Source organism: Rhinatrema bivittatum, chromosome 10 (assembly GCF_901001135.1).
Source record: "Rhinatrema bivittatum chromosome 10, aRhiBiv1.1, whole genome shotgun sequence".
Classification (NCBI taxonomy): Eukaryota; Metazoa; Chordata; class Amphibia; order Gymnophiona; family Rhinatrematidae; genus Rhinatrema; species Rhinatrema bivittatum.
In genome coordinates, this window is record NC_042624.1 from 553,427 (window position 1) to 565,575 (window position 12,149).

Genomic DNA, 12,149 nt, shown 5'->3' on the forward strand with positions numbered 1-12,149 from the left:
TCTTTAGAAGAAGGGATAGTTCCAGATTTGAAACGGGCAGTAGTAAAGCCTATTTTGAAAAAAGCCAATTTGGATCCAGAAGTTCTTGCCAATTATAGACCAAATTCTATTCTGCCTTTTTTGGCTAAATTAATTGAAAAAGTGGTCAATCGGCAACTTATGGATCATTTAGAAGAACATCAGCTGATTTTTCCATCACAGTATGGTTTTCGGAAATCTCATAATACCGAAACCTTGCTAATTTCATTAATTGACACTATTCAGAGAGGCTTTGATCAAAATACTTCTTATTTACTTATTTTGTTGGATGTATCGGCAGCATTTGATACTGTCAGTCATGAAGCACTTATTTTAAGATTGAGTGAAATTGGGCTTCAAGAAAAAACTCTTGACTGGTTTAGATCCTTTCTTACCAATAGATCATACGTAGTTAAACTGGGAACAGTAGAATCTGATGTAGTTGATTTACATACCGGAGTCCCCCAGGGTTCATCCCTTTCGCCAACATTGTTTAATGTTTATATGGCGCCATTATGTCGATTTTTAGCGGGTATGGGACTGGTACACTATCTGTTTGCAGATGATATTCAGATACTGTTGCCTATAAAAGATTCCTTGGCAGCTACGTTGAAATTATGGGAGGTATATTATAAATCAATAAAACAACTTCTCAATCATATGTCATTGGCATTAAACAACTCCAAAACTGAAATACTGTTTGTCAGTAATAAAATAACAGAGAAAGTAGAGATCGATATTTTAAACTGTCTTCCTACATATAAGATCCAACGGGAGGTTAGAGACTTAGGATGCATTCTTGATTCGGAGCTCAGCATGAAGACTTCGGTGAGGACCATCATAAAAGATGGTTTTTACAAACTACGAGTGCTGAGGAGATTAAAACCATTACTGCATTCAAAAGATTTCCGAATTGTGGTTCAGGCATTAATTTTGCCCAAACTAGATTATTGTAATGCATTATGGCTAGGTGTGCCATTATCAACTATTCGCCCGCTGCAATTGTTGCAGAATGCCGCGGCGCGACTCCTAACCGATATAAAGAAATTTGATCACGTTTCCCCAGTACTGATGGGTTTACATTGGTTGCCGGTGCAGGCCCGTATACAATATAAATGTTTAACTTTAATACATAAGGCCATTTATGGCACGAATTCTGAATGGCTAAATGCCTCACTGCGCATTCATGCTCCAGTACGGAACCTGAGATCTCTTGGGCAGGCCCTGCTAACTATTCCATCACCCAAACTGGCTCATTTGAGCTCAGTGAGGGAAAGATCTTTGTCCTTGGCAGGACCAAAGTTGTGGAACTCTTTGCCTGTTGAGATTCGGTTAGAGGAGAACATCAGTAGTTTTAGGAAGCAAATTAAAACCTGGCTATTTGAAAGGGCTTATGCTAATTAATGCTAATTAATGGACCTTTCTTATTTTACTTTCAGAGATTGAGGAGTTACCAGAAGGGTTAAGCAGGGTTAATAGTGAGAAGTCTGGTTGGGTGAGGGTGGAAAGGAGGCTTAATAAGGGGAAGATTAAGCAAGCAGGAGGATGGGATAGAGGATAAATGGTACGACGATAGGGGAAGAAGAGGTGGGGTTCTAGTGTATGGCTGTATTTAAAGTGGTATTTAAAATGTTTTAGTTTAAATTTTATGTGTTGTAAAATGTGTAAGGATTGTTTTAAATGTATTTGAGTGTTGCTACTGCAACTTAATTTTTTGTAAACCATCTTGAAATGAATTTGAAAGTCGGTATATAAAGTGAAATAAATAAATAAATAAGCGTGATGATTATATGTTAATGAATGCTGAAATCTTTTAATCATTGTAAACTGACAATGCTGAATATTTTTAATCATTGTAAACTGACATGAAATCATTGTGAATGTCGGTATATAAAATCGACTAAATAAATAAATTAAATAGATAAATAAATACATGAATGTTGATGAATGAAAAGTTTTAATTTCTACACAATGATATGCGTCTATGTGTAGCATGAAGGAGGGAGGGAGAGGGGGGAACTATCAAACATATATAGGGATAGATTTTATAAATCTACGCCCATGCGTACTTTTGTTTGCGCACCAGGCGCGAACAAAAGTACGCGGGAATTTATAAGATACGCGCGTAGCCGTGCGTATCTTATAAAATCCGGGGTCAGCGCACGCAAGGGGGTGCACTTTTGTGCAACTTGCACGCGCCGAGCCCTGCGCGCACTGCCCATTCCCTCCGAGGCCGCTTCGAAATCGGAGCGGCCTCGGAGGGAACTTTCCTTCCACCCCCCCCCCCCCCCACACCTTGCCCTCCCTTCCCCTACCTAACCCACCCCCCTGGCCCTATCTAAACCCACCCCTACCTGTGTTTTTAAAGTTACGCCTGCCAGAAGCAGGTGTAACTCGTGCATGCCAGTGGGCTGCTGGTACGCGATTCTCCAGCCCGGGACCCATTTCGGAGGCCTCAGCCATGCCCCCGAAACACCCCCGGGCTGGCACCATGCCCCGACATGCCCCCGGAATGCCCTGAATGTCGCGTCGGCCCCGACACGCCCCCCCTAGCGAAGCCCCGGGACTTACGCACGTCCCGGGGCTTGCGTGCACCACCGAGCCTATGCAAAATAGGCTCGGCACACGCAGTGGGGTTTTAAAAGGGCTACACGCATAACTTATGCGCGTAACCCTTTTAAAATCCAGCCAATAGAGTATACTATTATGTATAATGTGCTATGTGATAAGATATACAATGCTGTTACACTTTTGTTTCTTGATAATATTGTTATCGTTCATGACTGATAGCAATAAAATTATCAATTAAAAAAAAAAAGAATTTAAAAACTGTGTTTCTTGTTTTGGGAAGATGAAAAAGGATATTGGTTGCAAGCAGCTGCAGGGAAAAGATTCAAAGCAACTGGATTTATTTGTTGTGCTCTCAGCAGATTGCATAAGAATTATTGTGAAAGTGATGTGCAACCCACTCATATTGGTGACATTATTAAAATGATATACATCATGTTTTTATGATCCAATGCAGAGATCATCTGATTGCACTTGAAAGTTTATAAAACCAATGTTCCCTTCTTATTAATGTACTGTGTTTTTATATATGTTTAAATTTTAAAAATTGAATCCTTGTTTTAATCATTTCATTTTATTGTAATTTCAGATGAGATCAGTTTCATGATAACTATAACTAGCAAGCCAGGAATTTCGGCTCCTTGTTTAACCAACTATTTTTTAAGAAGATCTTAGTTACATCTTTACTTAGAAGATCCTTGAATATTTAAAACTGAGTGACACACTTCAAAGGGTTTCTCTCATTCTGCCTCTCTGGAAATACTTTTTTGATACTAGAAGCTAACTTTATAATTTAATGGATTTCATGCTGATAAAGCATGCAATTATCGACCAACACCAGTTTGACTTTTTAGATTACTTAAGCACCAAAACACTTCCCTTCTCAAACTTTGCTACAATTAGAGATTTTGATGCTGGCATGGGCCCATATTCTAGTCCTTTTGGATAGCTCTGCCACATTCGACACCTTTGATCATGATGTCCTTTTGACATGGTTAAATTCAACTGGTGTCTCTGGCACCGTGCATAACTGGTTATTGTCATATTTATGAAATCATTTCCAGCAGATTAGACTTGTTAGTGCTGTTTCTGACTGGTATGTTGTGACCACTGGGATCCCACACGGTTCTGCCCTGTCAGCTATCATATTCAATATTTTTATCTCTCCATTATGCAAGCGTCTGCAGTGCCTTGGCATACACTAAAAGGTTTATACCTATGAGATTCCATTTTTATTCAATTCACCTCATCCTGGTTTAATATTTTATTTATTTGTTTGTTTGTTTATTTAACACTTTTCTATACCGACCTTCATGGTTGAAAGACCATATCAGATCGGTTTACATCGAAATGGGGAACTGTAACAGAAAACAATAGTTTGAACAGGAAGAACAAATTTTGAAATTGAAATGTTGGCTATCACACAAAAAACTATTACTAAACATTGCAAAAACTGAATTAGCAATCCTCAGTAAATGCTTATCTTCCAGTTTGGGAAACTCATCCCAATCTCATATCAGTTTGATGGCCACAGCATCCCAGTCACCCAGCAAGTGCAGAACCTAGGCGTCATAATCGACTCTGCTTTATCATTAGACCCACATATTAAAGCTCTTTTTGCAAGCTGTGCTTACTCAGAAACCTAATACCACTCCTTGAGCATCAATATTTCTGCACGGAGCTTCAGGCCTTTGTACTGATAGGCTTGGATTACTGTAATGCTTTGCACATAGACCTTCCGGCAAATACAATATGTCTTTATAATTGGTGCAAAATGCCACAGCATGCACTCTGACTGGTGCATGTATACAGGATCATATCGCTGCTGTATAAGTATCACTATGCTGGTTGCCAATTAAATGGTGGACCCAATTCAGTGTGGCTTCCTTAATACATAGGTTGTTGCATGAAGGCTCTGACTGCTGGATAAACTCTGTCATACGGATCCTCAGACCTTCTCATTTTTATGGTCTGACAAAAAGAAATCTCTGTGAGGCTTGCATATGTGGACATTACGAGGGAGGGGGCCTTTTCAATTTCTGAACCGATACTGTGGAATTCCCTTCCCGAGCAGCTTCAGGCAATAGGATGCATGAAATAATTAAAGATATTCAGACTGGATAGCACATACTAGGTTGTTTTTGCAGGTCTAGTCTGTGTTTCCTGAGTTCACATGTGCTACAGTTTGTTTTTTTGTACATCTTTGATTTCATGTTCTCCATCTTGAACTTCTTGTGATGCGTGCAGCTAATACATTTTCTAATTAATTAAATACATACATATATTTAGGATCATTGCAAACAGCTATGAAAGGCAATATTCAAAAAACATGAATGTGGGTAAATGGCGTTTCGGGGGAGGGCCCGGGGGCGTGGCGCCGGGACCGGAGGACGGAGCGGGGCTGCCAACCGGCGCGAGCAAAGGTGGGGAGGGGGGTTTAGATAGGGCCGGGGGGGGTGGGTTAAGTAGGGGAAGGGAGTGGAAGGTGAGGGGAGGGCGAAGGAAAGTTCCCTCCGAGGCTGCTCCGAAATCGGAGCAGCCTCGGAGGGAACAGGCAGCACCGCTAGGCTCGGCGCGCGCAGGTTGCACAAATGTGCACCCCCTTGCGAGCGAGCGCGCGCCGACCCCGGATTTTATAAGATACGCGCGGCTACGCGCGTATCTTATAAAATCCAGCGTACTTTTGTTCGCGCCTGGTACGCGAACAAAAGTACGCGATCGCATATTTTTTAAAGATCTACCCCAGTGATTTTAATGATAGATTACAAATTAAGGGATAGATTTTCAAAGAGTTACGCGCGTAACCCTTAAAAAAAAAACCCAGCACGATTTTGGAGCGGCCTCGGAGGGAACGGAGGAAGCCTGCATGGCTCAGCGCACGCAAGTTGCACAATTGTGCACCCCCTTGCATGCGCCGACCCTGGATTTTATAACATGCCCGCGGTAGCGCGCGCATGTTATAAAACCGGGTGTAGATTTGTTCGCGCTGGGTTGCACAAACAAATCTACGCCCGCTCACAGGTTTGAAGATCTGCCCGTAATTGTAATAAGTCTGAAATTTCATTTATTAAGAGTTTTTGCCTAATTGGCCAACTTATTTTCAAATTCTCTCTTATCAATGTCTTACTTTTAACTTTCCAGTGCTTATGCTTTACCTTATTTTCTTCTGATGGGTCCTTCCAATTTTTGAATGAAGATCTTTTGGTTAAAGTAGCCTCTTTCACCTCCCTTTTTAACCATGCCGGTAATCATTTGGCTTTCCTTCTACTTTTCTTAATGCATAGAATTCATGTGGACTGCTGATGGTATTTCTTAACAATGTCCACACCTATTGCACACTCTTAACGTTTGTAGCTGCACCTTTCAGGCTTTTTTTAAAACTATTTTTCCCCTTCCCCTTTAGTCTCTCTGAGGCGACAATAGATATGCTATGTGGATGTCCTCTCTCCAAAGACTGGGAAGACAAAAACTCCAGTTCTCTTCCTTAGATCCCTTGCTGCTGATCATGTACCTAGGACAGAAAGCTGATAACAAGTCTGATTATATTCCCCGCGGAGAGGTTAACTCTCAGTGGGATGGGATGGAAAAGAGAGAGTGGCAGGGTAGATTGCATTAATATTATAGATTTAGCAGGGGCTCAAATATTTAATGCTGTATTTTCTGTGTGGTCCTGTGCTCCTCTCATGCCTGAGGACCAAGAGAAACAAGCTATTAAACAGTTGGGAAAGTAGAATCCTTAGCTGCAGCTTCACAGAATGAATGTTTACATTTTGGGATCTAATATTTACAGAGACCAAGATGAAAGAGTAATAAACTGATACCACAAAGAGAAAACATATGCGTGACAAATGCATGTTTACCGGATATCTTTGCATATAGTGATGATGAGCAAAGCCCCTGAAATCTGCAGCTTAATGAGCTACAAACTGCCATTGTTGATAAAATTGAAGGAGAGATTCTCATTTGTGTACATTGCCATGCGTGCGATACTTCAAGTCAACCTGTGCCCCAAAGAGGAATGACTCATGTTATGTACTAGAAGGGATCAAGAGCGTCAACTCCCTGTAAATTCTCTCTATGTTACTAGAAATAAGCTCTAACAGTTTTTAATTTGTAATTAATTTTTAGACTTTTGAGATCAGAACAGATGATTTCTGTCTGAGATTCTATTCAAGGTCATTGCGTATAAAGTTTAGAGGAATTCTAGAATGTGAAATCTTGAAATGAGGCTCAAAGGGGGCAAACTGAGGAGCAGCATAAGGAAATATTTCTTCATAGACGGTATATACATAGGGCCCTTTGTGTATACCCCTAAGTAAGGAACCCTTCCCGCTAGAGGCGTTTGTGGTCGTGACCGATGGTAGGGGGGAGTATATAAGGGAGAGGTTAAGGATGTTGTTACCCCACAAAAATGCCTCTCTCCTTTTGGGTTTTTGCAATGTCTCCCAGGAGTAGGGAAGGAAAACAGGTTTAAAAAGGAAAAGGACAATAGAATATAACAAAAAAAATGTACTGGTATCCTTTTTTGGGTTTCTTTAGGTTAAACAATTTATTTAACATCACATTCCGGCAACATTTCCTAAAAAAATATTGCATCTTACAAATGTAAAATCCCGTGTACTCTTGTTTGCGCCTGGTGCATGAACAAAGGTACGCGTATGCGTAATTTTGTAAAATCTACCCCATATTTTTTTAAAAGAAGAGACAAAGAAGAATACCACTCTCCTGGGCGCGCGATTCAGGAGGGTGGCCTATGCAAATTAGGGCCCGCGGTAAAAGGAAGCGCTAGGGACACTAGCGCGTCCCTAGCGCCTCCTTTTTGACAGGAGCGGCGGCTGTCAGCGGGTTTGATAGCCGACGCTCAATTTTGCCAGCGTCGGTTCTCGAACCCGCTGACAGCATAATTGAGCGTCCGTCTTCCGACCTGTGGGCCGCGGCTGATTTTAAATTTTTTTTTTTTTTTTACTTTTGGGGCCTCCGACTTAATATCGCCATGATAAGTCGGAGGGTGCACAGAAAAGCAGTTTTTACTGCTTTTCTGTGCTCCTTCCCGGTGCCGGCAGAAATTAATGCCTACCTTTGGGCAAGCATTAATTTCTGAAAGTACAATGTGCGGCTTGGCTGCACATTGTACTTTCTGTATCTCGCAGGAATAACTAATAAGGCTATCAACGTGCATTTGCATGTTGCAGGCGCTATTAGTTTTGTGGGGTTGGATGTGCGTTTTCGTTGCGCTATTACCCCTTACTGAATAAGGGGTAAAGCTAGCGCGTCAAACGTGCAGCCAAATGCGGGTTAACAGTGCACTCCACCAAAGTGCACTGTACTGTAACGGCCTGATTGTCAGATAAGTATATATTTTCTTTCTTTCTTTTAACTTTACTGTAATAATCTTAATACAAGTTATTTTTTACTATATATATTTCTTCACACACATTGGGATGCATCGGTCGTCAAGGTAAGGGAGCTCTGGCGACATGACTCGGTCTGGGGGAAGAATATGAAGGAATATTCCCCTTCATAACCATATAACCCCCATCTTACAATCTCTCCATTGGTTACCCATAAAATATAGGATAAAATATAAAATACTCTCAATCATCCACAGTCTAATTTATAATTCTTCCTCTACTTGGCTATGCACCTTACTCCATATTTACAAACCTACCCGACATTTAAGATCACTTACTCAAAATCTCTTAGACATTCCATCACCACGACAGGCTAGATTAGATATTACCAGAAAGAGAGCATTCTCGGGAGCAGGACCATTTCTTTGGAATTCTTTACCCAACCCTCTCCGTCTGATATCAAACCCCCATCACTTTAAAAAGCCCTAAAAACATACCTTTTCCAATATGCATTTAACATCCCATCTAAGCATCCCTCCACCAAAAACGAAACTTCCATCTCTTCAATTTCACCCACTTGACAAATATTGCTTTGACTCTCCACTTTAACCGTCATATTTACCTTCCTTCTTTAGGATACATTAACTTGACAATCCATCATTCCCGCCACACCTGTTCAATTTTCTAATCTTATCCTTATCCCTACCCTCCGTTCGGTCAATCGATTCCATTTTCTTTGTTCCTTCCCCTCCCCCCCTTCCTCTTTCCTTTCTTAAATTTTAAGTACCCACGGCACATTATTATTATCATTATTTTTCTTTATTTAATTAAAATTTTTTTGTTTAAGCTAGTATTTATCTAGCTATTTAGTTAAATTTATGTACATTTTTAACTTTATTTATTTATTTATTTAAAAACTCTTATATACCAGTATTAGTAGGCATACATCATACCGGTTCACATTGTAACTTAAAGGCTGAAAATGCAATCAACAGGGAGGGCGAACATGGAGGAGTATACATAGAACAGAAGGCAATGAAATTAAAGCATTAAGACTGTAACTGGCTATTTACAGGGCTATATACAAGGCTTAGGCAAGTTACTTACAGGAGTCAATGTACAGGGGGGGGTTCAAATGAAGTTGGGGCTGGTGGGGGAGGGGGGAGGAGGGGTGAAGATTAATCAGGGTAGGCTTGTCGGAAGAGCCATGTTTTAAGTTTTTTTCTGAACTTGGCATAACATGGCTCCAGCCTGAGCGTGGTAGGGAGGGCATTCCATTGTTTAGGGCCTGCAATGGATAATGCACGATCCCTAGTAGAGGAGAGGTGGGCTTTTTTTAAAGGGGGAATGGAGAGGGTGCCTTTGTTGACAGTTCGTGTGGGTCGTTCAGTGCGTATAGGACAAAAGGGTTCATCCAGCCAATTGGAGTTGTACAAGTGGATGGATTTGTGTACTATGGTTAAAATTTTGAAGAGAATTCGGGATGCGATGGGGAGCCAGTGGAGTTCTTTGAGTATAGGAGTGATGTGATCAGCTTTCCGTAAGTTGGTGATGACCCTGGCGATGGCATTTTGGAACATTTGTAAGGGCTTGGTAGTGGAGGAGGGTAGACCAAGGAGGAGGGCATTGCAGTAGTCCAGCTTTGAGGAAAGGGTGGCTTGGACGACGGTGCGGAAGTCATGATAGTGGAGGAGGGGTCTGAGTTTCTTCAAGATATGGAGCTTGAAGAAACCTTCTTTGAGTATGGAGTTGATCTGTTTTTTTAGATTGAGTTGTTGATCTATGATTACCCCAAGGTCTCACCGCCTAGGGTGGCTGGATACTCTCGCACCGGTACATGCTTTCAATACATTGCAGGTATTTGTGCGTAACCAAACATACACACGTATATTGAGGGGGGGGGGGAGCAAAGACATATGTGTATGTATGTATTTATTTAATTATTTAATTGAAATATACATTACCCACCCCTCCTTAGTTTGGAGCAGGGTACATAAATGACAGTCATAATAAAAACTGATTTTAAACAATAAAAACAGCGATATTCCCAAACAGTATTTTATAATCTGCATTTGCCTGATATGTGTAGGTAACAAAATACTGTATTAGATGTCCATGCCGCCATGTAGGAGCATATATGGGGCTGCAGAGTTCCCTGAAAATTATCCTAGAACTTTAACAATTTTTGGACATAGGGAGGAGAATTTTCAAAGAAGTCTGCAACTAGTGAGCCACAACGTTTTTATGTTTTCCATACCTGCATGCAATAATTTACAAATCGCAATTCATAGCTCATAAGTTCTATCTTCTCTACTTGTTGTATGTTATAGCAACAGGCTTATCCCAGTAGTGTTCTTATAACAGGAATGCACTTTACTACCACTGCCTTCAGGATTCTCTTGTTCTATTCCACACACCATTCAGTTCATAATCTTTCCAATGCTAAACAAGAAGTATTTGATAGCCTTATATGAGAGGACAAGATAGCTGAGGTGATAAGGGTCTACTACAGACACTTACATTTATTCTGCCTTGGCCCCTTTTATCAGATCCACATCAGCAATGTTTAACATGGAGCCAGGATACGTGCAGGGCAAAGGAGAACCTCAAGCCAAGCGGTGCCTATTTGTGCTGTGGGTGAGCAGCGTGGGATCTGCCTTTAGGGAGTATAAAATGGGTTAGGCAGGATTGGGAGAGGCTTGGCAGGGGGAAGGAAGGGAAAGGGGGAGGTTTGGAGATTCGGGGCTTGAATTCCCTTTGGAAGTTCTTGGTCACCAGCTGGGCGACGGAGAGGTCAGGGAGGGTATTATGCAGGCCATGGAGATGTGGGGTATTTGGGCCTTTATTCACTCTGGGTGCGTGGGTGGGAGGTAATCAGGCAACAGCGGGCCTTTATTCACTTGGGGAGAAGAAGGCTGGAGCCTGGATATTGGGGTCAGAGTTACCATGATTGATGATGCAGATGCGTTACCAGACACAGTAGTGAGGATGCATTACTGCTCCAGGTAACATGTATAAGACATCCTGTTAATACCTGATGTCTGAAAGGTTTCATGCCCTTTAAGATTTCAGGTATTAAACTACGAACTGACAACCATTTTAAAATTGACTCAGTAGCCTGTGTTAACTACAGATTTTAATGCTGCTTAGGAGATAGGCCCCTTAGCCAGTGCTCACCAAACCAGAACCCTTTTAAAATTGGAAAAAAGTAGAGGCTGCTGGTGGATCTGACCTGGTATCCTTTTTTTTAGAAGGTTATCACTGCCCTTAGCAAAATTCTCAGTGCTCCCCGAGAGAAAGATCTTGCCAGGTCATTCATCAAAATGCCTTAGGGCCCTAATATCCAATGCACTTTAGGATGCAAATTTCACATTTAGTATGTAAGTGGGAGGAGATAATGGAAATGAGGCTCTGGTAGCAGAAATAACTACGTCTTTTTTTTCTGTGCGTTACACCCACATTATCGGGAAAAATGTTTTTAAGAAAGTCTCTACTGCATTGGACAAATCAACTCCTCATGTTGGTAACTTTCCTTGAATCAAATGATAGAAACTCATCAATCATATCTAATTTGCAGTTAATTCCTCTGACTTTATGTAAAAGCACCCCCAAACCTGCCCCAAGTTGAACGTGTACCCCCTTACAGTGGTGTGTATATAGCATGTCACATTGACCCTATACGGAGGTGCTTTCTCTCTCTCTCTCTCTGTCTCTCTAACTGCTGAATATAACATGTGTGTTAAAAACAAATAATATAATGTGATATTTATTGATGCGGTAGCCACAGTTTTCCTAACCATGCCCATTTTTTTATCGTGGGTGCTATTTCCGCTATATTTATAGCGTTTTGATGAATCTAGGGGCTGAAATATTAGTTTTGTTTCGGTGAGCAATAGTAAGTATTCTTTTGAGTAAGGACAATTTGAGGCAAGGTGGGGGAAGAGTATCAATAAAGGGAAATGAAATCTTATCAGTGGAAGTGGTTACTGGTCTCTCCTCACAAAAGTCAAGCACTTCTCCCTTACATATTGCCTTTAACTCAGTGTGCTATGCTAAAAATAGCTTTGATTTCTATGCTGGCCAGTCATAGGCTTCCGCTGGGAAATGTAGAATATCCTTATTTGCATTGTAATCTTTTAAAAATGTGTTGTGTTATGCATGAATCCAGTTGAGGTAATGGAAAAAAAGCAGGCACTGCATAATTTCTCCCTC